The 21,486-nt window shown below is 41.7% G+C and overlaps 1 protein-coding gene across 9 annotated transcripts in view; it reads left to right on the forward strand.

Moving 5' to 3' along the window:
• Positions 1–5,297: 5,297 nt before the first annotated feature.
• Positions 5,298–21,486, forward strand: part of Zbtb44 (zinc finger and BTB domain containing 44) — a 60,059-nt gene continuing 43,870 nt past the window's right edge. For 4 of the 9 annotated variants that reach the window (XM_006976561.4, XM_076575918.1, XM_076575919.1 and 1 more), the window contains exon 1: positions 5,403–5,620. The gene's annotated coding sequence lies outside the window, so the exon portion shown is untranslated. Of the gene's footprint in view, positions 5,621–21,486 lie in introns of all 9 variants that reach the window. The other 5 variants (XM_042280609.2, XM_042280607.2, XM_042280608.2 and 2 more) reach the window with 3 other exon arrangements.

A 21,486-nucleotide genomic window follows, 5' to 3' on the forward strand; every position in this document is an offset into this window, starting at 1 on the left:
CACAATGAGTCTCCTCCTTGTTTCACAACGAGGCTCTAAGGTTTCTCTTTTATGTGGAGCAACTGTACTATGCTGGACAAGTGAATTTATGAAATGAGAAACAAGGACAAAAATATGCATGCAGTCAGGTTAGGTGGCATACATCTATAGTTACAGCTGGTCTTAACCCTTGGGCTAAAGTGACTTATTTTTCTTGGCCTCTACAGGCCAAGGAGGAGACTTTTTTTTTTTTAATTTTATTTTATGTGCATTAGTGTTTTGCCATGTGTTTTAGGTCCCCTGGAACTGAAGTGACAGACAGTTGCGAGCTGCCATGTGGATGCTGGGAACTGAACCCGGGTCCTCTGGAAGGGCAGTCGGTGCTCTTAATCACTGAGCCATCTCTCCAGCCCCTTCCATTCAGCTTTTTATTACACCAATCACAGCAACACATCTTCATACAGTGTACAAATATCTCACAACAAAAATTATATCACCACTTTAAAACTCCTAAGAAATTAGTTGATATGAGCATTAGTTGATGAGTACATCAGTGACTGCTAACATTACAAAAAGAAAAAGACAAGCATACATTTGTGTATGGCCTAGTGGGAAAGCACACAGCCGACTATGAAGTAATCTTGTCCTCAATAAAAATTGAATCTGATAAAACATCTAGATCCTGTTACTGATTCACACAAAAGTACAGAAGAGATGGGAACATGTTATATATATCAAGTGTCAAAATCTACATTGTGGCAAACAGCTCAACATAGTCCCTTACACCCAAAAGAGGAAAATAATATAGAGGCCTTAAAACATATACCAACCAAACTGGCACACGCCTTTGATCCCAGCACTCACGAGGCAGAAGCAGGTGGATCTCTGAGTTTGAGGTCAGGCCCGGTCTACAAAGAGAGTTCCAGGACAGACAGGGCTACACAGAGAAAACCCGTCTTGAAAAACCAAAAACCAAAACCAAAATAAATAAATAAATAAAATAAAGTACCAATCAAGCACAGTATAGCTCAACAAACTGAAAACATATATCTAATATGTGCATGGGCAGAAAGCAGCTATGTTATTGGGTGCCCAGGACTGGAAAGCTGAGGTAGGGAGAGTAATAGCTAATAGGTCCCGGTTTCCTTTCAGGTAATGGGAAAGTTTAAAAATTGACTGTGGTAATAGCTATATAATGCTGAAATATTAAGAATCTCTGAATGGTATGCCTTCAATGGGTGGATTGTGTTAGTATGTAAGTTTCATTTTAATAAAAATTGGTACAGGTATATTATATACTATATATATACAATACACTACATATGGTATGTATTACTATTGTTCTGTATGATCTGAAGATGATAAACAATAGTTGAACTTTCAGTTTTGAATGAGCAAGTTTAGTAAGTACATAGCATGCAAAAGAAAGAATAAATAGCTGGGGAGTGAAGCACACCTTCAATCCCAGCACTCGGGAGGCAGAGGTAGGTGAGTTCTAAGCCACCTTGGTCTACAGAGCAAATTCCAGGCCAGCCAGGGCTACACCGAGAAACCCTGTCTTGAAAAACCAAAAAAGAAAAAAGAAAAAAGAAAAAGAAAAAGAAAGAAAAGAAAAAGAAAGCAAAACATCATCCAATTGGGCACTTAAAACATCCTGCAGAAATTGACTGGGGAAGCCCACTGAGGCAACCAACTAGGGCTCCTGACTGAGAGAGCAAAGAGTCCCCTAAGGAGACACTTCCAAGGAAAAGAATAAACAGCAGCAGAAAGGTAACATCATCAAACTGGATTTTTAAAACCATCTGGCAGAAACCAACTGGACAAGCCGAATCAGTCAGACGAATTCCCAGTTTCCTATTCCCACTGCAGGTATTATAATACCATGGGATAAACAATAGTAACCTTTACTAGAAATGCTTTACCTTAGAGCTGTTTTCAAAGACACGGTGTTTTTACTCTTGGGCTGTTTGACTGTTTTCTTCTCTCGCTGTTACAGAGCTGTGTGTGCTGGGATGGCAGCTCATCCACAGACAAAGGGGCCTTGGAAGATACTATGAGAAAACCATGCTTGCATCTTAGATGGGGATGGGGAGATAACCCCATTTCCAGAGCCAGCTTCTCAAGGAGCCCAAAGAGCACACGACAGTTTACCAATATTATGTACAGTACAGCTATGTAACAAATATATTTTACACTATTCAAAGTGTATCACATAGAACTATCAAATATGTAAAAGAAGCAATCTGAAGATGGAGAAAAAATATCCAAAGAATGGAATATTACTATTTAGAGGAAATAATGTAATGCAAGAAAAAGCATGGTATTTTAGAGGTTAAAAAAAAAAAAAAAAAGTAAGTCTGTGACTGCCACATTTCTTGAAGTATCTCGAGACAAGGCCCCAGACAGTAGTGTTAGGAAAGCCACTGTGAGGGCTTAGGACTCTACCTGAGAACAAAAGAAATTGTTGGCTGTTGGCTGACATGGTTGCCAAGCATTACAATTCTGGCTACCGCTTGGTCAGTGAAGAGAAGGGGAATCTGGGAACCAGGTAAGCAATATTACCATTTTCTAGGTACCATGTGTTATATTTCAGGATGGCGGCAGTGGGAATGAGCATATTTAACAGGAACTGTTCAGTTGGATTGGTTTGCAGGGGCGTAGCAAAGGGGCAAAGTTGACCTCCCCAACTGAGCGGCCGGTGAACTGGGAACAGTAGAGAGTGGATGTCTCAGGGCAGGGGAAAGAGATTGCTTTTTGTTTATACAGTTGGAAGGATCTATGAGGAAGTAAGCTTGAACTGTGCAGTAATGGGCTCTCACTGAAGCAGTTCCAGTCAGACTAGAACTCTTTCTGGTGAGTATAAAGTATTCTATCTCTGAAATATGTTTTGGTCTAAATAACTGAGTACCCATTCAGCAGTAATTGTCTGCTATGAGAAAGTGCCTTTTTTTTTTTTTTTTTTTTTTTTTTTTTTGCCAGAAATGAGTCTCCCAAACAGCCCTTGGATAAAATAATCCCCCCCGGAATTTGCCTGGAATTTGAATTCCTCAGAATCATCCACAGTGGGTTAATAATTAAAAGTTCCTCATACTGTCCAGTTTGTTTCACCTGTGTACAGGATTCCGATTTCACAAAATCCTCCCAACAGAATTATTCAACCTGGTGTCAAAGAAAGGTCTACTTATTCTAGCAACCCCAAGGGCAAGTCTCTGCTAGCTCGGGAAGAAAAGAGGTGGGAGGCTGAAGAAGCCACAGAAACTGATCCTGCCCAGAACCAAAATACAGAAGAGGGTTCCAGCAACAGTTCATCTTCTTTGCATTTTTCTCACACCCTCTTCAATCATCTAGAACTTTGCCTTTAAGAGATCAACAGCCATTTGTTGCTTAATAAATTCCTCAGACATAGGGTGGGAAAGGGATGGGAGCATGGTAACATTTTAGAGGCAAAAATGAGAAATAGACAAAGTTTATGAGAGAAAAGGAGATGAGACAAGAGAATGAAAGCTGTGTATGTGTTTTCTGCCTGTCCTGGGAACATTAGCTGTCATCTCAGTCCCTTGAGTCACAATTAGAAAAGTCCAGCTGAATGCTCTTTTATTGACTGTCTATTAAATACCCTAAGACTTTATTTGTCTGCTTTATTCCCACTAGATTCTTCACCAGTTGTTTCCATGACATATGTTTTCAATACATACTCCACCAAGGGCCTTAAACTCAGGCATCTCCCTAGATTCTTCAATTCTCAATGCCAAGCCAGGCTCAATTTATTTAAAAACATGATAGAGTAGTCGTAAGACATCTGCAGATTAGGTTGTCGAGGATTGAATACCTTCTATACAGTTGAAAATTTGTTGGAAATTGAGAAGGGCTACACAGACCTTTGTTTTGCTGCCTTTATTTTGAAAGCAGATTTCATTGGTTAGGGTGCTCTGGTGCTTGGTGGTTTGCTTTGTGAGGGGGTGGATTAAAGTCAGAGGAGGCCAAGTGTCTATTGCAGCCGGGAGATCAACCTACCATGCACAAGGAAGTCTTTCGGTTTAAAAGCTGGAGGTGTGGGTACATAGTACGCATATGCAAATACACAGCGCCCAAGGTGCAGCGCCTTGACAGACATCCTGCCCTCCTCCCCGCTTCTGGGGCACAATGTCGCCTGCCTCCCGGGGTACTCCCAGGGTACCCCCACTTCTCTTACCCCCCTGCCCACCCCCGACTCCCGCTAAATCACCAAGTTTGGTTCTCTGAGATCTGAGGAAGCCACGGCTCTGGAAATTTAAATACCCTGAACACTGATTTTGCCGGCGACCAAAACTTGAAAGCTCTTTAGACAGTATCAGTCAAGTGACCCGCACATCCCCTCCCCCAAGGGCAGAGAAGTAAGATTCGGTGTGTTAGAATGCCATTCTCGGTCGGGGAAGGAATAGTTCACAGTCGCTTTAGGTGTAGACGCCACTCTGTGTTGGGGACACTAGTCATCTCAGAACTGCATTTCCTGCTACGGTAATCAGAAAAACGCTAGCTAGGGCAACCTCACAGTACTACGAGGATGTCAGACGCGCCAAGACGCTCTGGGGTATCGCTTGCAAGGGATCCCTGTTCATAAAGGAGAGCTCGCCAGGTTCTCAGCGGCCCTTGTGGCCACGCCTTGATAGGCCTCAGTTTCCACGAGCGAAGAATGGCCACATCACCCAAATTCCTTTCCCGACAGAGAAGGGCGAGGGTGTTCTGCAGCTGCAAGAAACCACTAGAGAAAAACAGCCTCTTTAAAGGCTTTTGGTTCCAAGGGAAGGAGACCAAGTCGTCCTAACGCTCCCCTGGGTGCAGCTCAGACCAGGGCCACAAGAAGGACAAACTGGACAGGCCTTGTGGCGCTTCTGCATATGGAGAAGCGCGCAGACAAGTGCACAGACCGGGTCCAGGCCCGCGGGTGCTTGCTTCAGTGGCCGGCCGGCCGGCTGGCTCGACAGGCTGAGGACAGCTCGCTCTGCGCTTGCGCAATAGCCGCGCGCCGCCTTCAGCCCGGCCCCGCCCCTCCCCTTCCCCGGCCCGGCCGTCCGCGCGGAGCATTGTGGGACACAAACAAAGTGCCCCCCAAACAGGCTGGAGTGAAGCGAGCGGCTACGGCGGCGCCGGCCCGCACGCGCGCTGCGGCGGCTCCCTCCCAGGCTCCCCTCCCCTCCCCTCGGTCCCTTTTCCCCCCCTTCCCCACCCCGCCCCGCCGGGCCAGCGCGAGCCGTCGCCCGCCCGCCCGCCCTCGGCAACCGCCCCCAACGGCCGCCCGCGCGCCGCGGGCTGGGCCCCTCGCTCCTCCTCTCAGGCCCACGGGCGCCGGGCGCTCGCTCGCTCCCCTCCCTCCTCCTCCTCCTCGCGCCTCGCGCTCTCACACCTCGCGGGCACGCGGGCGAGCCGCGCCGCCATGCGCGCCCAGACCCAGGCTGCACACTGGCCTAGGCGCGGCGGCCCGAGATAGGGTCCCCTGAGCCTCCCGGGGGAGGAGAGGAGCCAGCCGCGCGCTCCGCCCCCTCCCCCCGGGTTGCCGGCGCCGCCACCGCCACCGCCACCTCGCCGCCTCAAGCCTGGCGGGGAGGAGGAGGAGGAGGAGGAGCAGTAGCAGGCCTCCGGACCCCCGCACCGCCGCCCGCAGGTAACGGGGAGGGAGGGGAGGGCCCGCGGGGGAGGGGGGGAGAAGGGAGGGTGAGACGGCGGGCCAGCCCCGGGGACTGACACCACGCGTCGCCCACCTGGACCCGGGGCGGGGTTGGGGGGGTGGGTGGCGGGAATGGAAACCTGGTTTGTCCCCCCGATTGGTGCGGGGGAAACACCCCACCGGGTCCCCTCATTGGCATTTAATCCGGGGCGGGAGGGGTGCTGGCGTTGGTCCCTGCGGACCCCAAGTAGTCACCCGGATCTTCCAGAGGAGCAGATTTGCAAGACAATCCGCCCCACACTGAATCCGACGCAGGCGAGGTGTTTATACCCGCTCACCTGGTCTCCCCGCGAGCCCTAGACCTGTTATTCCCTCCTCTTCCCGGCTGCTTGCCTCCCCCGCCCCTGGTATTAGAACGGCACTTTTCTTTTAAAAGAAAAGAGGAAGCGAATGCAAACACCTCTTATCCTCCCCCCCACCTACCTGAGGATCTCTCTGTGTCTGGTCATTTTACTGTCGGCCTAACAAAAAGAAAGGGGTTACCTGCAGGTGAAATGACAACTAAGTTATAACTGATTAAAGGAAATTGTATCTGTTTGATTTTTGTAAGCCTTAACCAGAATCTTTTGTAAACTGCGATGTTCGTGTACTTTCTAGTAACTTACAGAATTTAAGACTAGAACTTATTTTTTTAAACATATAAGCATACTAATCTGCTGAGTGTGTTTATCGGAAAAATTCTTAACTTCCGCTTATTAGCATTTTGATAAGGATTTGATACTTGCTTTTGCTTTTTTTGGTAATTCTTGGTTGAAAAAATACTATATAGATCTTGATTTCTTTTCCTCTCATTCACTTTGATTTCCTGTTGATTTATAATATTCATTTGTGTCCTTTGTAGTTTTCCACGTGGACTGTAAAAATGAGTGTTTTCTTAATACTTTGTATTTTATGATTTGTATTTATTAATTACGAAGACTAGATTTATTTTGTGCAACAGTGTTTTGCTTTTTATATATGTAGTCTTAGTCTCAGAACATTTGAATTTTATAGAAGGGACAGAAACTTAGTAACATTAATTGGAACTTGTCCTAGGTTATGCAAGTGGTAAGTTGACAATTAAACCCAGTGTCTTTCTGCTGTACTTCTCAGTTGTGATATAATTTCTCTTATGGCCTGAAAGTTTTCAGTTTTACAGAAGTTGTCCAGAAAATACAGTGACCGTATTAGTACCAGATTCGGTGATGAATGTTTTTTCCTGTATTGTTGCCTGTTTTGTTGCTGTTGTTGAGACAGTGTGCCTCCTCTTAAGTGCTGGAATTAGATTTCTTCCTCCACCACCATGTTTGATTCTTAAATATTTCCTAAAAATACCAAGTCAGTAACAAGTGCCCATCAAAATTTTTGTATTCGAATTTCCTAAGTAATCCCGAAGTATCTCCACAGCTGTAGTCAATCAAGAGTCCTGTATTGCATTTATTTGGTGATTACATGTATTTAGTCATGCCTTTGTTATAAAGGGTAGTACCTAGACTGTCTCCTTTTGGGGGGGGGGGTACTTACCTGACCAAACCAGTTGTTTTGTAGAGCTTTTGAGCCTTGACCTTGTCCTCTGAGAGTCATTTCATTTTAAGTGAAAGTTTGGTTCCAGACCTGTCTGTGGTTGCATAAGGCCAAGGATATCTATGAATACAGCTCAACACAAAGTTGTAAACTGAAAATATTAGGTTTTTGTGTGTGTGACTTGATTGTGTGTACGGTTCCTTCGAGAACTGTAGATAATAGTGCTGTCTTGTTAAAAGATTGGGCATCCCTGGAACAAAGATTTAATTAGCTTAAAGTGAAACCCTCTTTGGCAAGAATACTTAAATAGGTGATGCCCTGCACTTTGTATTGTATGTATTAGGAAGTTGATAGTGTCGGAACACCACACAGTTGATGATGTTCAATATGACCGCTTGATCAAAGTGATGGCCGCAAGGTCTTTTGTGAAGGCATGGTTTGACAGTTTGACCATACGTGGCCTTAAGGTAGTAAGTCTGACAGGAAGCAGGGAACTTGTTTCTGACTATACTTCCCTTTGTGATTTTTAGCTCTCAATCAGTTATTTTATTGAAGAGTCTTTGAAAAATTGAAATTTTTTTTATTGGATGTGAACCAAATTTCTTCCTAAAAATGCAGATTAAATGCTTGATTTTATCACCTTAATTATTGATTTTTAGAATAGGGAGCTAGGGAAATTGTTATCCTAATGAGCAAATTGAGTTTTTTTGTTTGTTTGTTTTTTTCATTTTAAGGGGGTTATGATAACCATTACGGACTTGAGATTTGAGGAGATAGTACCACCAGGGAGTTTATTCATTTTACAACCAATTAGGATCCTATTTGAGGGCCACATTTCACCAGTTTTGACATAGGAATGTTTTCAAACTAGCCATAGTGTCTTTTGACACTTAGGCTCGCCTCTGTCTTGAGCACTTTCTGGTACAAGGTACCCTAGGCTGCTTTTGCTAGGCCATCTGGAAAGGGCTGTTTACCCAAGGAGTCATGGTCATTTTGATGAGAAATGTATATATATATATATATATATATATATGTATATATATGTATGTATATATATATATATATATATAAAAAGATCTGAAAGTTTGACATAATCATTGCTACCAGAGTATTACTGTTTCTAGACTTGTTTGAAAGGATAGAACTAAGAACTTATTTACATAGACAGAGTCTCACCATATAGCCCTGGCTGCTCTGGAACTCACAGGAATCCTACTTCTGCCTCTCAGGTGCTGGGATTAAAGGTGTGGGCCACCACACCCAGCCATTTTGCATTTGTTTAATCATGAGTTCATAGTGATATGTCCAATTCAAATTAGCAGGACAGACCTTCTCATCTTTGATTCTACTTTTGTCAAAAATGAAGATCTTGCTAACTAAAGTTTGTTTGCTTGCTTTCTGCTCTATTTAAATCATTTAAAAATTGCAATATCAATACTGATTCTTAAAAATTGGATATATATATATATAATTCTTTTTTTAAAATTTAAACATTTATATGTGTATAGATGTTTTGCCTGCATATGTGTCTGTGTACCATATGTGTACCTGCTGCCCTCAGATGCTGAAAGAGGGTGTTGGAACCCCTGGAACTAGAGTTACAATTGGTTGTGAGCTGCCATGCCAGTGCTGGAAACTGAACCTGGGTTCTCTGCATAGAAGCAAGTACTCTTAATTGCTAAGTTGTCTCTCTGGCTCCAGGATTTTAGTTTTGAATGTATAAAATATATACATTGTTCAAAATAATGTTGCAAAAACTATGCCTTTAAAAACTTCACTTAGGGGGCTGGAGAGATGGCTCAGCAGGTAAGAGCACTGACTGCCCTTCCAGAGGACCTGGGTTCAATTCCCAGCACCCACGTGGCAACTCATAACTGTCTGTAACTCCCAAGATCTGACACATAAAATAAAAATAATGTCTCAACACACACACACACACACACACACACACACACACAAAAAAAACAAACAAACAAACAAAAAAAACACGGGCGGCACACGCCTTTAATCCCAGCACTCGGGAGGCAGAGTCAGGAGGATCTCTGTGAGTTTGAGGCCAGCCTGGGCTACAGAGTGAGTTCCAGGACAGGCTCCAAAGCTATACAGAGAAACCCTGTCTCGAAAAACAAAAAACAAAACAAAACAAAACAACAAAAAAAAAAACAACACCAAAAACTTCACTTAAGGGCCTAGATTGAGGCCCCAGTACTGTCAGAAATCAAAACCAAAACCTTGGCTCAAGTGCTAGAGGGTTAGCAGAAGAGTAGGCTGAAGCCAGATAATACTACTTTTAAGTTTTACAATTATATTCAGATGCCTTTGGCTAGTCTTTGGAAATTTGCAGAGAAGTAGATGTGAAGCTTGCTTTTGCAGGTGTCATATTTTAAGTAATAATTCGTGAAAGAAAAACTGCAACTATTACTTGAAAAATCTTGTTCTGGGGAATGGAGAAAGTACCTGCCATAGCAAGCATGAAGGCTTAGGTTGAGATTCTTAGTGCCAGTGTGAGGAGGGGTGGGAGCCCCGGATTTGGGGTGTGGGTAGAGGTAGCAGGATCCTGAGATTTGCTAGACAGTCTAGGCAATAGATGATCTCCAGGAAAGTGATTGAGGAAGACAGGAGACTTTGACCTTGTACCTTCCTTAACCCTACCCAAATCATCTTTAAAGATGAATGTAATTGATAAAGGTTTTATGAATAATTGCTTTTATACTACACAACAAAATTGGCACCCATGTGCTGTCTGCAGATATAAAAGCCATTTGGACACATCATCAGTGAAGATACTACATTTTTATTTGTATTAGATAAATTTAATAACAATTCATAATTATGTGGTCTGAAATACTGTGTTCACATGGTTTTCAGAGGAGCGTGATTGTCTAAAGTAGGTGTGCACAGTATGCAGCAACTGTAGTCTACAGTGGTAGGTAGGCTGTGGGGGCTAGTAAGATTGTAATCACTAGCAGTTGTTGCACTTTTCCTATGCTAAATATTTTGTGAATTATCGAAGTTTGTGGAGGCCCACAGAGGCCCTCTAGTGAGTCCTTCTCAAGGTCAGAGAATCTGAGCTTGCTTTACCCAGCAGGGCTACATAATGGGGTGATTTGACCACAGATGTGGTTACCAGGCAGGTGTTTGGAAGGGTCTACACTTGGCTGTACGGTGTGCTTTGATCTTGCAAGGGGGAGGTCTTTGGCTTCTCCCTTTGGCATATTATAAAAAACCCTTTTGAATAAACGAAGGGGCTGTTGGGTATTGACCCAGGGCCTTCCGAAGCTATCCTGTGTTTCTGTCTTCTCATCGTCTAGGTCTTTCTTTCTGATATTTTCTTTCTGATATTCTTTCCTCTACCTAAGAATTCTTTGAAAGGTGGGAACAGGTTGGAGCTGGACTCTCCACAGACTCCCACATCAGTTAAGGCTCATTTTAACACTTAGATATTGCTACTAATATTTTATTTTGCAAATAAACTGATAGCTAGAAGAATTTAAATGACTTGTCTAAGATGTCACAGCTAGTGAGTGTCAGACCCAGGTTTCAAATTCAAGTGTATTTTCAGAGTTAGCACTCACCTACGTGCTGTACCTCACAACTGAGTATAAAAAGCTAAGACAATGAACTTATTTCCAGTACTACTAAGAACTACATGACTCACTTTCTACTATAGGAATACTGAAATTGTAGGCCAGAAGTCACAAGTATTTGTTATATCTATTATAAATCCTTAGATTTCTCCCTCTAAGAAATTTGAGAGTCCTGACTCTGTGTCAAGAATTGCCTGTAGGATAAGATTTTATTAAAGATATCAGAAATCAAGATGGATTGATAAGTGGATAGGTTTGTAAAAATTTATATATATATATATTGATGATAGACTCTAGGCATGGCTTTGTTTTTGTTTTTAATTTTTCTATACCTGAAATTTTCAGTTGGGGGAGTGATTAAACATCAATTCTTATTTAAAAACCAGTATTACTGGGGCTGTAGCTCAGGGGAGAAGAGTGTTGGACCATCCAGCAGGTGAGGTCCCTGCACTGTGTGATAGGCTTGAGCCTGTAATGCCAGCACTCCAGAGGTAGAAGCAAGAAGATTAAGGTCATCGTAGACCTAAGCCAATTTTGGTCACGCTGGGTTGTTGCATGAGGTCCTGTCTCAAAACTACAATAAAGTTTGAGTTCTTCAAAACAAACAACCACCCCAGTACCCCTATTATCGTGGCAGTTAACACAGACCCCTCCCCCCTCTCCCAATCACTGTACAGAAAATAAGAGATGTGAAGTACTCAACCTTAAATGAGAGATGTATATTGTTATCACCAAGACTCTGGGTCTTTTAGGAAGAGGGTCAGAAAAATCATAAGAGCAAGCCAAAGATGGTGTCTAACTTCAAGGAAAATAGTACTTTCTGGACACAACAGGGCAGCTGTTCACATAAACTTAGTGGTTGTGACAGCATGACCAAGACCTGCACAAAATCATGCCAGACAGAATCCCTGCATTGTGGGAATGGGTATGACAAGTTTTTCTTTGTCCTGCCAGCTAGCTCCCAAATAACACAGAGACTTATTAATTATGAAAGCTCAGCCTTAGCTTAGGCTTGTTTCTAACTAGCTCTTATAACTCAAATTAACCCATTTGTATTAATCTATGTGCTGCCATGTGGCTCCTTCTTCCCAGAGCTCTCTCTGTCTGGAAGTCCCGCCTATACCTCCTGCCATTTAGCTTTTTATTAAACCAATCACAGTGACATATCTTTACATAGTATAATCAAATATCTCACAACAAATGGGCAGTGGAGGTGGGTACAAAATCTCATCACAAGCTGAGGAGCTATTTATATTTGATAGTTGTTGGGAGAGAGAGGCGGTTTTCTTTAATGATAAAACTCGTGGTAGATTGAACATACTACAGGGCAGGTCCCACTCCCAAGAGTAAGTTGGGCAACATAAACCATGGAAAAGGGAGGGAAAAAAAAGAAAACTCAAACTTGGGCAGGGAGTTGAGAGTGGCTATGGAAGAAGTTGGGGTAAATATGATCAAAATATATGAAGTTCTCAAAAAATTAAAAGTACTGTTGTTTTTTTTTAATCCCAGTATTGACAACTGTTTAAAAACCAGTAAAATACAGTATCCCCTATGTCTTCCTGTACAATAATCCCCTGAAACCTCTAGTAAGTCTTTATAGTTTTTTAAAATATTTTTTTAAAAATTATGTTGGACTGTGCGCTTAGGTGAGTGTAGTCACAGGTGGTTGTGAGCCACCTGATGTGGGGGCGGGAGTTAAACTCAGGTTCTCAAGCAGCAGGGGTTAAGAGGGCTCTTAACCACTGAGCCATCTCTCCAGCCCCTTCTAGACTTGTAAAGGGAGTTTCCTCCTTACTTAAGAGACTCTTAATTAATTAAGCTCCAAACAACTTTAATACCCTTATAATTACTACATATATCAAAAATAATTTCTCCCTGTGGTTTCCTGACATTTTGCAGAATGCAATTCATGTAATTTTATGGGGGTATTTTTGTTTTAAATGCCTCTACATTCATTATGAAACAAATGGTTCTCCCACTAAATAAGGATTGATTGAAAATTGGGTTAAACTGAGAGTCTTGGGGAAGTTGTTTGTTTATATTAAAAATATTTCATTTTACACCATAAGCCGAAAATCTTCAGACTTAGCCATCAGTATGTTGGTATTAGCAATGGTTTGTTGAGATTTGCTAGGCTCTTTGGGTCTTCTACCTCAGTTTCCCCAGTGTTGGGATTGCAGGTGTTATACCACTATGCTTTAGTTTAGTCAGTAGCAATGGCATGTTTGCCTTCAAAAATACAAAGAAACATTAAGTTTGTGTTATTCTCTTGCTTGACTGCTACATTAATTTCTTCATTTAACATTAGTGCCTTGGATGTTCTTGGCCAGATGTCGAATCCCCGAGAACTGGAATTATAGGCAGTTGTGAGTCATGTGAGTGTTGAGAACTGAACTTGGGCCCTCTGAAAGAACAAAAAGTACTCTTAACCACTGAACCATCTCTTGAGCCTCTTTGTGAATTTTTAATTTTTTTCTCCTTACATTTCATTTTCTTCACTGATAAAAGATTCTAAATAATGTCTATCTCAAATGGTTATGTAAAAATGAAATCGTGTACTATGGAAAAATACTTTAAACATTGTTAGGCACTTATTAATGATTGTTACTGTTCTCAATAAAAGAATCATTTTTTTAAGTTTATGAAATATAGCTTAAATGTAACTCAAAAGGCCTTGGGTCATTCTTAGCAATTTTGGCTCTCTGATTTAAATTGAGTTGTCTGTGGCTCCTTGCCATCCTTTGGTTTGGCTTGGTTGGTGTTTGTTTTGAGACAGTCTCACTCTAGTCCATGCTGGTCTATGCAGCACTCCTCCTACTTCAGCCTCCCAAGAGTTGGGATTACAGGCACTTGCAAGTATGTCTGCCCCACGTGTGTGCCTGGTGCAGGTGGAAATCAGGAGGGGCTTCAGATGACCAGGCCCAGTCCCCCCACTTCCCTCTCTCTGCCTGCAACTCTACTGCTCCACCAATAGGCCTGCCTGCTTGCCTACCTACCTACCACTATGTTCCCCTCCGTGATGATCATTGAGTAACCCTCTGAAACTGTAAGCAAGCCCCCAGTTAAATGTGCCCTTTTATAAGTTGCCTTGGTCATGGTGGTTTTTTCCATAGCATTAGAACAGTAACTAAGACACATTGTAAGTGGGAAGTGACATAGAAATAGAAGGGATTGCTAACATCTGGGGTAAAGAGAGCAAAAGAGGGGAATTTAACTGTTGAGAGCAGTTAAAAGAGCACCAGAGGTTGAGAACTAGAAATGCATGTTAGATTTAAAGAATGAGGAACTAGAGTAGGTTTTGCTGACATAGAATTCATATTGGAATGTGTGAAGGGAGAAGTGGAAGCCTAAAGCCTCTAAAAGGAGAATGGAGCAGATAGTATGTATATATAGTGAGAAAACCTAACATCAGACATAAGTTGCTGTTACTGGCCTTATGATGTTTCTTCTTCCTCCTCCTTCTCCTCCTCCTCCTCCTCCTTCCTCTTCTTTCTTCTCTCTCTCACTCTCGCTTTCTCTTGCACTATGTGTATGTGTGTTCTTTGCATATAGGTGTGCATGTGGAGGTCTGAGGACAGTTTGACAGAAGTTGGTTCTCTCTTCTATCAAATGGGTCCTGGGAATTGATTTCAGGTCATTAGGCTTGATGACAGGTACCTATATACACTGAGCCATCTTGCCAACACTCATTTTTTCTGAGTCTCCATTTCCTTGGTAGTATAGTAGGAAATAATAATTCTCTTATATTAATAATCTTGTATCTTAATATCAATATTAAATGTTCCAGCCAATGGAAGTACTGCAAATCACCAAGGGTTAATAGTTGTTTAATGTGCTAAAGTAGGAGCTAGTAGGTGTCTGGACTCCAGTAATTGTCTTATTTAAGTAACAGAGAATTTAAGTTTGGATAAACTCACCAGTCAGGATACTGGCTTTGTGTGTGTGTATGTGGGCGGGGTTGTTTTGTTTTTGTGTGTGAGATACGATCTCTCTGTGTAGCCCTGGCTGTCCTGAAACTTGCTATGTAGACCATACTGGCTGAGAACTCACAAGAATTCTCCTGCCTCTGCTTCCTGAGTGCTGGGATTAAAGGCATGCACCATCATGCCCTACTACTTACTGTTTAAAGATACTGTATTGGGGAAAATTATAAAGGCCACTCCACGTAGTTAAAAGGAAGATTTATTTAGTGGATGACTTACAAATGAAGGAATGGATAGGTCGCGGGGGTCTGGGGAAGGCATATTGCAATCCAGGGGTGTTCTCTGGAGCTCTGCACAATCAATCTCCACCATCCAGGGTCCAGGCGCAGAGAGCGCGCCCAGAGAGAGCGCTCGCCCATCCAGCTCTCGGGTTTCCAGCACCTCCCCTCGCCCCGCCTCGTAGGCGTGACAGTTGCCAGAGTCTCAATGGGGGTTGGAACTTCCAGATCCAAGCTGGAATGGCTACCCACTACAATACTGTTTTAAATAGCCTTAACATACTTACAGTTGAAGTAAGGAAAGAATGGGTTTGGTCCTAATGAACAGGTCTATGTTGGAAGGAAAAGAAGAAATGTGTTAATTTCTAGATTATCACAAACTACATAATTTACAGTCACATTCTTTTCCATAAAGATGTCACTAGTAATAGAGATTAGATAGGATAAGGACATTGATGGGGAGGTGTTTTTGTTTTTGTTGTTGCTTTCTGGAGCCACTAAAACTTAAAAAGAACTTTTTTTTTTTGGTTTTTTGAGACAAGGTTTCCCTGTGTAGCTTTGTGCCTTTCCTGGAACTCACTCTGTAGCCAAGGCTGGCCTTGAACTCACAGAGATCCGCCTGGCTCTGCCTCCCGAGTGCTGGGATTAAAGGCGTGAGTTACCACTGCCTGGCTAAAAAGTACTTTTGTTAGGCATGAGAATAGAAGTTGGGTTTTGTATTAGACAGATTAGAAGCCTTGAAACAAGAGAATTTTTGTTTGTTTTTTTGTTTTTTCAAGACAGAATTTTTCTGTATAGCAGTTCCAGCCCTGGAAGTCTCTTAATAGACCAGCTGGCCTCTAACTCACAGAGATTTACCTGTCTCTGCCTCTGCCTCTGGGATTAAAGGCGTGTACCACCACCATACAGCTAAGAGAAAATTCTGAAACTACTGGCTTTCTCCTTGTGTTTCATCCAGGACCCAGCCTATGGTGACATACTCTCCACGTTTAGGTTATACCTTTTCCCTAGTTAGTATTTTCTAGAAACATCCTTACAGATACACTTAGAGGTATGCTTTGTTAAACTCCTAGGTACTTCTCAATCTAATCAAGTTGACAATCAAGATTAACATCATGGGGATGGAGAAGTGGCCTCCTAGTTAAAAGCACTGGTAGCTTGTCCTAGTTAGGTTTCTATTGTAGTGATAACACCAAGACCAAAACCAACCTGGGGAGGAAAGGGTTTATTTCTTTTTACAATCCCAGCTCACAGTCTACCATAAGGGAAGTCAGGGTAGAAACTCATGCAGGAACCTAGAGGCAGGAACAGAAGCATAGATTTATATGGAGGCTACTATTTTTTACCTAATACATATTTTTTATAGCTACGGTGAGAAACTGTTGATGTCTGTACCTCTGCTCAATAATACAAATGTGCCCACCCTTTATGATATTTTAAGTGTTAAATGACAGAAGAAACTATTTGAGCACTTACCATGCCACACTAATTACTGTTCACCAGGCACTGGTTAGTAGTTAGTGTTGTCTAGGGATCTCTAGAACTTCTAAGAATCCATGAAGTCAAAGCAATTTCATAACAATATTTTATTTTTTATTATTATTATTATTACTTGGCTTTGGTTTTGGTTTGTTTTTCAAAACAGGGTTTCTCTGTGTGGCCCTGGCTATCCTCAAACTTGCTTTGTAGACAAGGCTAGAGCCTCAAACTCAAATTCGCCAGCCTCAAAGGTGTGTGAGTGGTGACTACCTTGCTCGTAATAGTATTTAGATGCTATTTACAACTTTCTTTTTATTTTCCTTTCTCAAATGTACAATGGAGATTTCCAGAGCTAGGCATGGTAGTACATACCTGTAATTATAGCAGTTGGGAGTCTGAGGCAGGATTACTAGCTTAGCCTGGGCTAAAGTGAGACCTGCCTTCCAGAACAAAATCAAGCAACAATTTAAAAAAAAAAAAAAAAAACGCTATGTGAGCACTCCGGAGGCAGAGACAGGTGGATCTTTGTGAGTTCGAGGCTAGCCTGGTCTACAGAGCGAGATCCAGGGAAGGCTCAAAGCTACACAGAGAAACCCTGTCTCAAAAAAAAAAAAAAAAAGGTTATGTGAAACCCAGTGTAACAGCAGAGTGCAAGTGCAATGGAAGAATTCTACTGACTTTTTGCACCACCACCCCTTTTTTTGTTTGAGAAAATAATTTTGAGTTCCAGGAAAGGCGCAAAGCTACGCAGAGAAACCCTGTCTCGAAAAACCAAAAAAAAAAAAAAAACCTATTTTGTGAGCTGGTCAAGGTGGCACTCACTTTTAATCCTAACACTTGAGAGGCAGAGATAGATGGATCTCTGCAAATTCAAGGCCAGTGTGGTCTACATAACAAGTTCTAGGACAGCCAGGTCTACACAGAAACTGGTCTCAAACCAAACAACAACAAAGTTCTTTTGTGTTAACATATGATAGACTTGTTTTTGAATTAATCCTTTTTTTTTTTTTAATTTTTGTATTTATTTAATCTCTGTGTGTGTGTGTGCGCGCGCGTATTAGTCAGATCAACTTTTCGGGGTCACTTGTCTTCATCCACAGGTGGCTCCTGGGGTGGAACTCAAGTTGTTGTCATGTTTGGCAGCAAACAGCTTACATGCTAAGCTCTTGTGCTAACCTGAATCCTTTTTTTTTAATTTACAAGTTTTAATTTATAATATCGTTGGTGTTAGAAATATGCATTTTACATAAACTTAAGAGAGTAAAGAGACAACAAAGCCTGAAATCTGACTGCTAAGCTTAATGTTACTCTGGCAGCACACACCAAAGTTTGTTTCTTGTTATTTTTCTTTGTCTTTTCTTGATTATCCTTAGTTATCATGTACATACCATGGTTTCATATGTTGTAAGGGTTCTTGAGGGTATTTCAGTTGTTCATGCTACTTAGTATTTATCCCATTGATAGAGCAGCATGCTTACTTTCCCATTCTTTATTAATCTAGCTAATTCTGAATTTCATTTCAATCACAATGGCCTAGCTTTGTTTAGTAGCATTTTCCATTTTGTGCCTATAAAGCATAATGGATTTTTTTTAAGCATCTCAAAACTAAACACAGAACAAACCAGTGAAGATCAGAAAGTCAATTAAGTGACATCACAAGTTCATTATTACTGGCTGGGTATGCTGACACATACATGTAATCCAAACTCTCAGAAAACTGAGACTGAAGGTCTACCAGATGTTCAAGGCCAGCTATATTGTAAGTACTAAGCTAGATGAGGGCTACATAACAAGACTGTGCCTCAAACAACAACAAATTTTGTTATTTCTTAATAGTAGATGCAGTTAATACTCTTGCTCTGGAAAATGACTTTATCATTAAACATAAGTAGAAGATGGTCTTTAATCTGTCTAAATTTGGCTATAAAGGAAAATACCTGAGAGGTGGTTTCCAGGTTTTAGTAGGTTGGGTTGGAAAATTAAAAATGAACAGTCTCCTTTATCCACAGCTTGACTTTTGCAGTTTGAGCTACTCATGATAAGCTATAAATACTTTAACACTTTCAAGAGAGAGACCAGGTTTACATAACTTTCATTGTGTATATTGTTATAATTGTACTACATGATTATTGTTGTTCATCTCTTTCAAGTTGGGTCTGAATAATAGGGGTCATTACTATTACTGTACATGGCTTCAGGCATCCATTGGGCTTCTGTAGCCTCAAATAAGAGGGGACTGTTATCTTAGATTTTAAGCTCTGAGTGACTGGGCAGTTGAAGACATCCATCATTAGCAGTGTCCCTGCCTGTAGGAAAGACTAAGGCAGAAAAGCCATACGGTTGAGGCAGTCAGGAACTCATAGTGAGCCCTCTCTCAAAAAAGAGGGGTATGAAGAGAAATTGTGGCAACAGAATGTTAGCTCAGTTTCAGATACTGAATTTGAAATGTGGCAAACACATCCAAGTGGAATTATCAAGCACTCTCTGGTCACTATAAACCCATAATTGAAGTTAAGGAAGTATATTGGAGATTTGAGATTGATTTAATCAGATATAGTAGTCAAATCTACCATTGTTTACTCCTTGCCATACCACATCTGTGTGTGTGTGTGTGTGTGTGTGTGTGTGTGTGTGTGTGTGTGTGTGTGTGTGTACGTGTACGTACTATGTGTTAGCAGTGGGATACTTAACATATACTCATTGAATTCCTATACCTAAATTAGGTCATCCAGCTTCTTTGACAATACAGTGCTGATTTAGAGCCCTCTGATTAAAAAAGCAAAAACAAAGAGCTTTGTAAACTGGGCATTGAATCTAGGGATTTATGCAGTGCATAGCAAACACTATATTGAGCTATAGCCTCAACCCATTTTTACTTTTATTTTAACACAGAGTCTCATTTAAATTGCCCAGGTTGTCCTTGAACATTGTGTAACTCAAATAGGCCTCAAACCTGTGATCCTCCTGCCTTTTCTCTGACTGATTTTATAGGAAGTGAAGGAGTCTTACTACATTTTGGGCACTACAAAAAGTGTGGGAAACCAGCTTGGAGGCCAGCTCCCACATTTTACTCCAAGATACTCTTGAGGAGAGAGGGATAAGAGATTTAGATAGAAGCATAGAGGGGAGGGAAACAGAAACACAGGATAGCCTCGGGAGGGCCTGGGTCCTAATCCACCGGCCCCTTCTGTCTCTTCTAAAGGGCTATTTATAGGAATGCCAAGGGGTGGAGCAAAAGACCTCCCTCTAGCACAGCCAAGTGCAGACCCTTTCCAATCACCTGGTAACCACGCATGTGGTCAAGCAATCCTCTAATGCATCCCTGCTGAGTAAAGCAAGTTCAGATTTCACTAGGAAACCTTTGTGGGCCTCCACAAAAAAGACTTTTTTTTTTTTTTTAATTAATGTATAGTAATGTATTAAAGGACTTGGTACATTTATCCTTACGTCAGTCTTCTGTAGTTTAAATGGACAGATATCACGGATGTCTGTCCATGGCAGATGTAGAATTAGAAACCTTAATTGGAATTGAAGAGTAGATACGATTTAAGGTACATACAGTTTATTGGGAAGACTTGAGATAATAGGTTTCTAAGAAAAGAAGTTAGACTCAGTGGCATGTACGTTGGCCCTCAAAGCTAGGTCCAGGAAACCTGACTGGGAGCTTAGATGATTAAGACAGACACAGTAATGTAAAGCTGGAATCAGGTGAGTTGTGTGATCAGATGGAGACATGTCAGCAGCGAGATGCACAGTGCATTCATAATATAGCATGGTTGAGAAGGCAGGTTAGTTCATCTCTGTAGGGGAACAGTCAGAGGGGGTTGCAGCATGGGAGAAGAGACAAGGAAACGTAGTACATACTTTTCGCAGTGTACTGCTTAGCAAAAAGTCAACCATTTGTCAATATTCCTGCTTACACCAGGGAAGACCTTATCGTCTGAGGCACTGGAGGCCTTTACTTGGCCACGCTCCTCTAATGAATATTCATTTACTCAGGAGTATGCTCACTCTCTAAGGCATGGGCCTGTTGTAATCTAGCTACTAGGGTTGCTAAGGCAGCATAATCTTTTAATCCACTTTAGTTAGCTTTGGTTTTGTTTTTGAGACAGGGTCTAGCTATGTAACCGTTTCTCAGTCCTGCTCAACCCCATGAGTACTGGGACTATAGGCATGTACGCAGGAATTCAAGGCCAGATTTAGCAGTAAACAAGATCCAATATTTAAAATAAAATTGAAGGGACTGGAGAGTTGGCTCAGTAGTTAAGAGCACTTGTTCTTATAGAAGACTCAGGTTTAATTCCTAGTACCCACATGGCAGTCTATACCTCCAGGGGATTTAACATTCTCTTCAGGCCTCTGCGGGCACCAGGAATACACTTGGTATACTTTACATACATGTAAGCAAAAACACTCATACACATAAAATAAAAGAATCTAAAAAAAAATGTTTTGTTTTGTTTTTTGAGACAGGATTTCTCTGTGTGGTAGACTTGGCTGTCCTGGAACTCACTCTGTAGACCAGGATGGCCTCACTCAAGAGATCCACATGCCTCTGTCTCTGTGTGCCTCCACCAAATGGCAAAAAAAAAAAGTTTTAAAAAAACTTTACTGTAGTTTTCGTTTACACTTGCAGATTGAAAAATACTTCTGAGACAGTCAGAATATACTAATGTGCTAATGTCTGGCATCTTCATAATCACTTTTCCCTTACTTGGTTTTCAAGCAACAGTACTACAAATAAGAGAGCTTTGAATATTCTATCGCAGGCTGTGGCTGTAGCTCAGAGGTATGTGACTAGTGTTCTGTGGTGTTGGACTTGATCCCTAGCACTTCAAAAGTTGAAATTATTATTCTAGTCCAACAATAACTTTTCAATCTTTCGTTTTGTTGTTTCAGTCAATATTAGCAATCTTTAATATTTTTAGTTTTACCAAGGATCAAAAGTAGGACCTTTCCCTTGAAAGAGACTCTATGTGGCTAAGCTAAATCTCTAGCCTCTTTTGTTGTTGTTGTTATTGTTTAAATACCAT

This window comes from Peromyscus maniculatus, chromosome 7 (genome assembly GCF_049852395.1).
Source record: "Peromyscus maniculatus bairdii isolate BWxNUB_F1_BW_parent chromosome 7, HU_Pman_BW_mat_3.1, whole genome shotgun sequence".
NCBI classification, from domain to species: domain Eukaryota; kingdom Metazoa; phylum Chordata; class Mammalia; order Rodentia; family Cricetidae; genus Peromyscus; species Peromyscus maniculatus.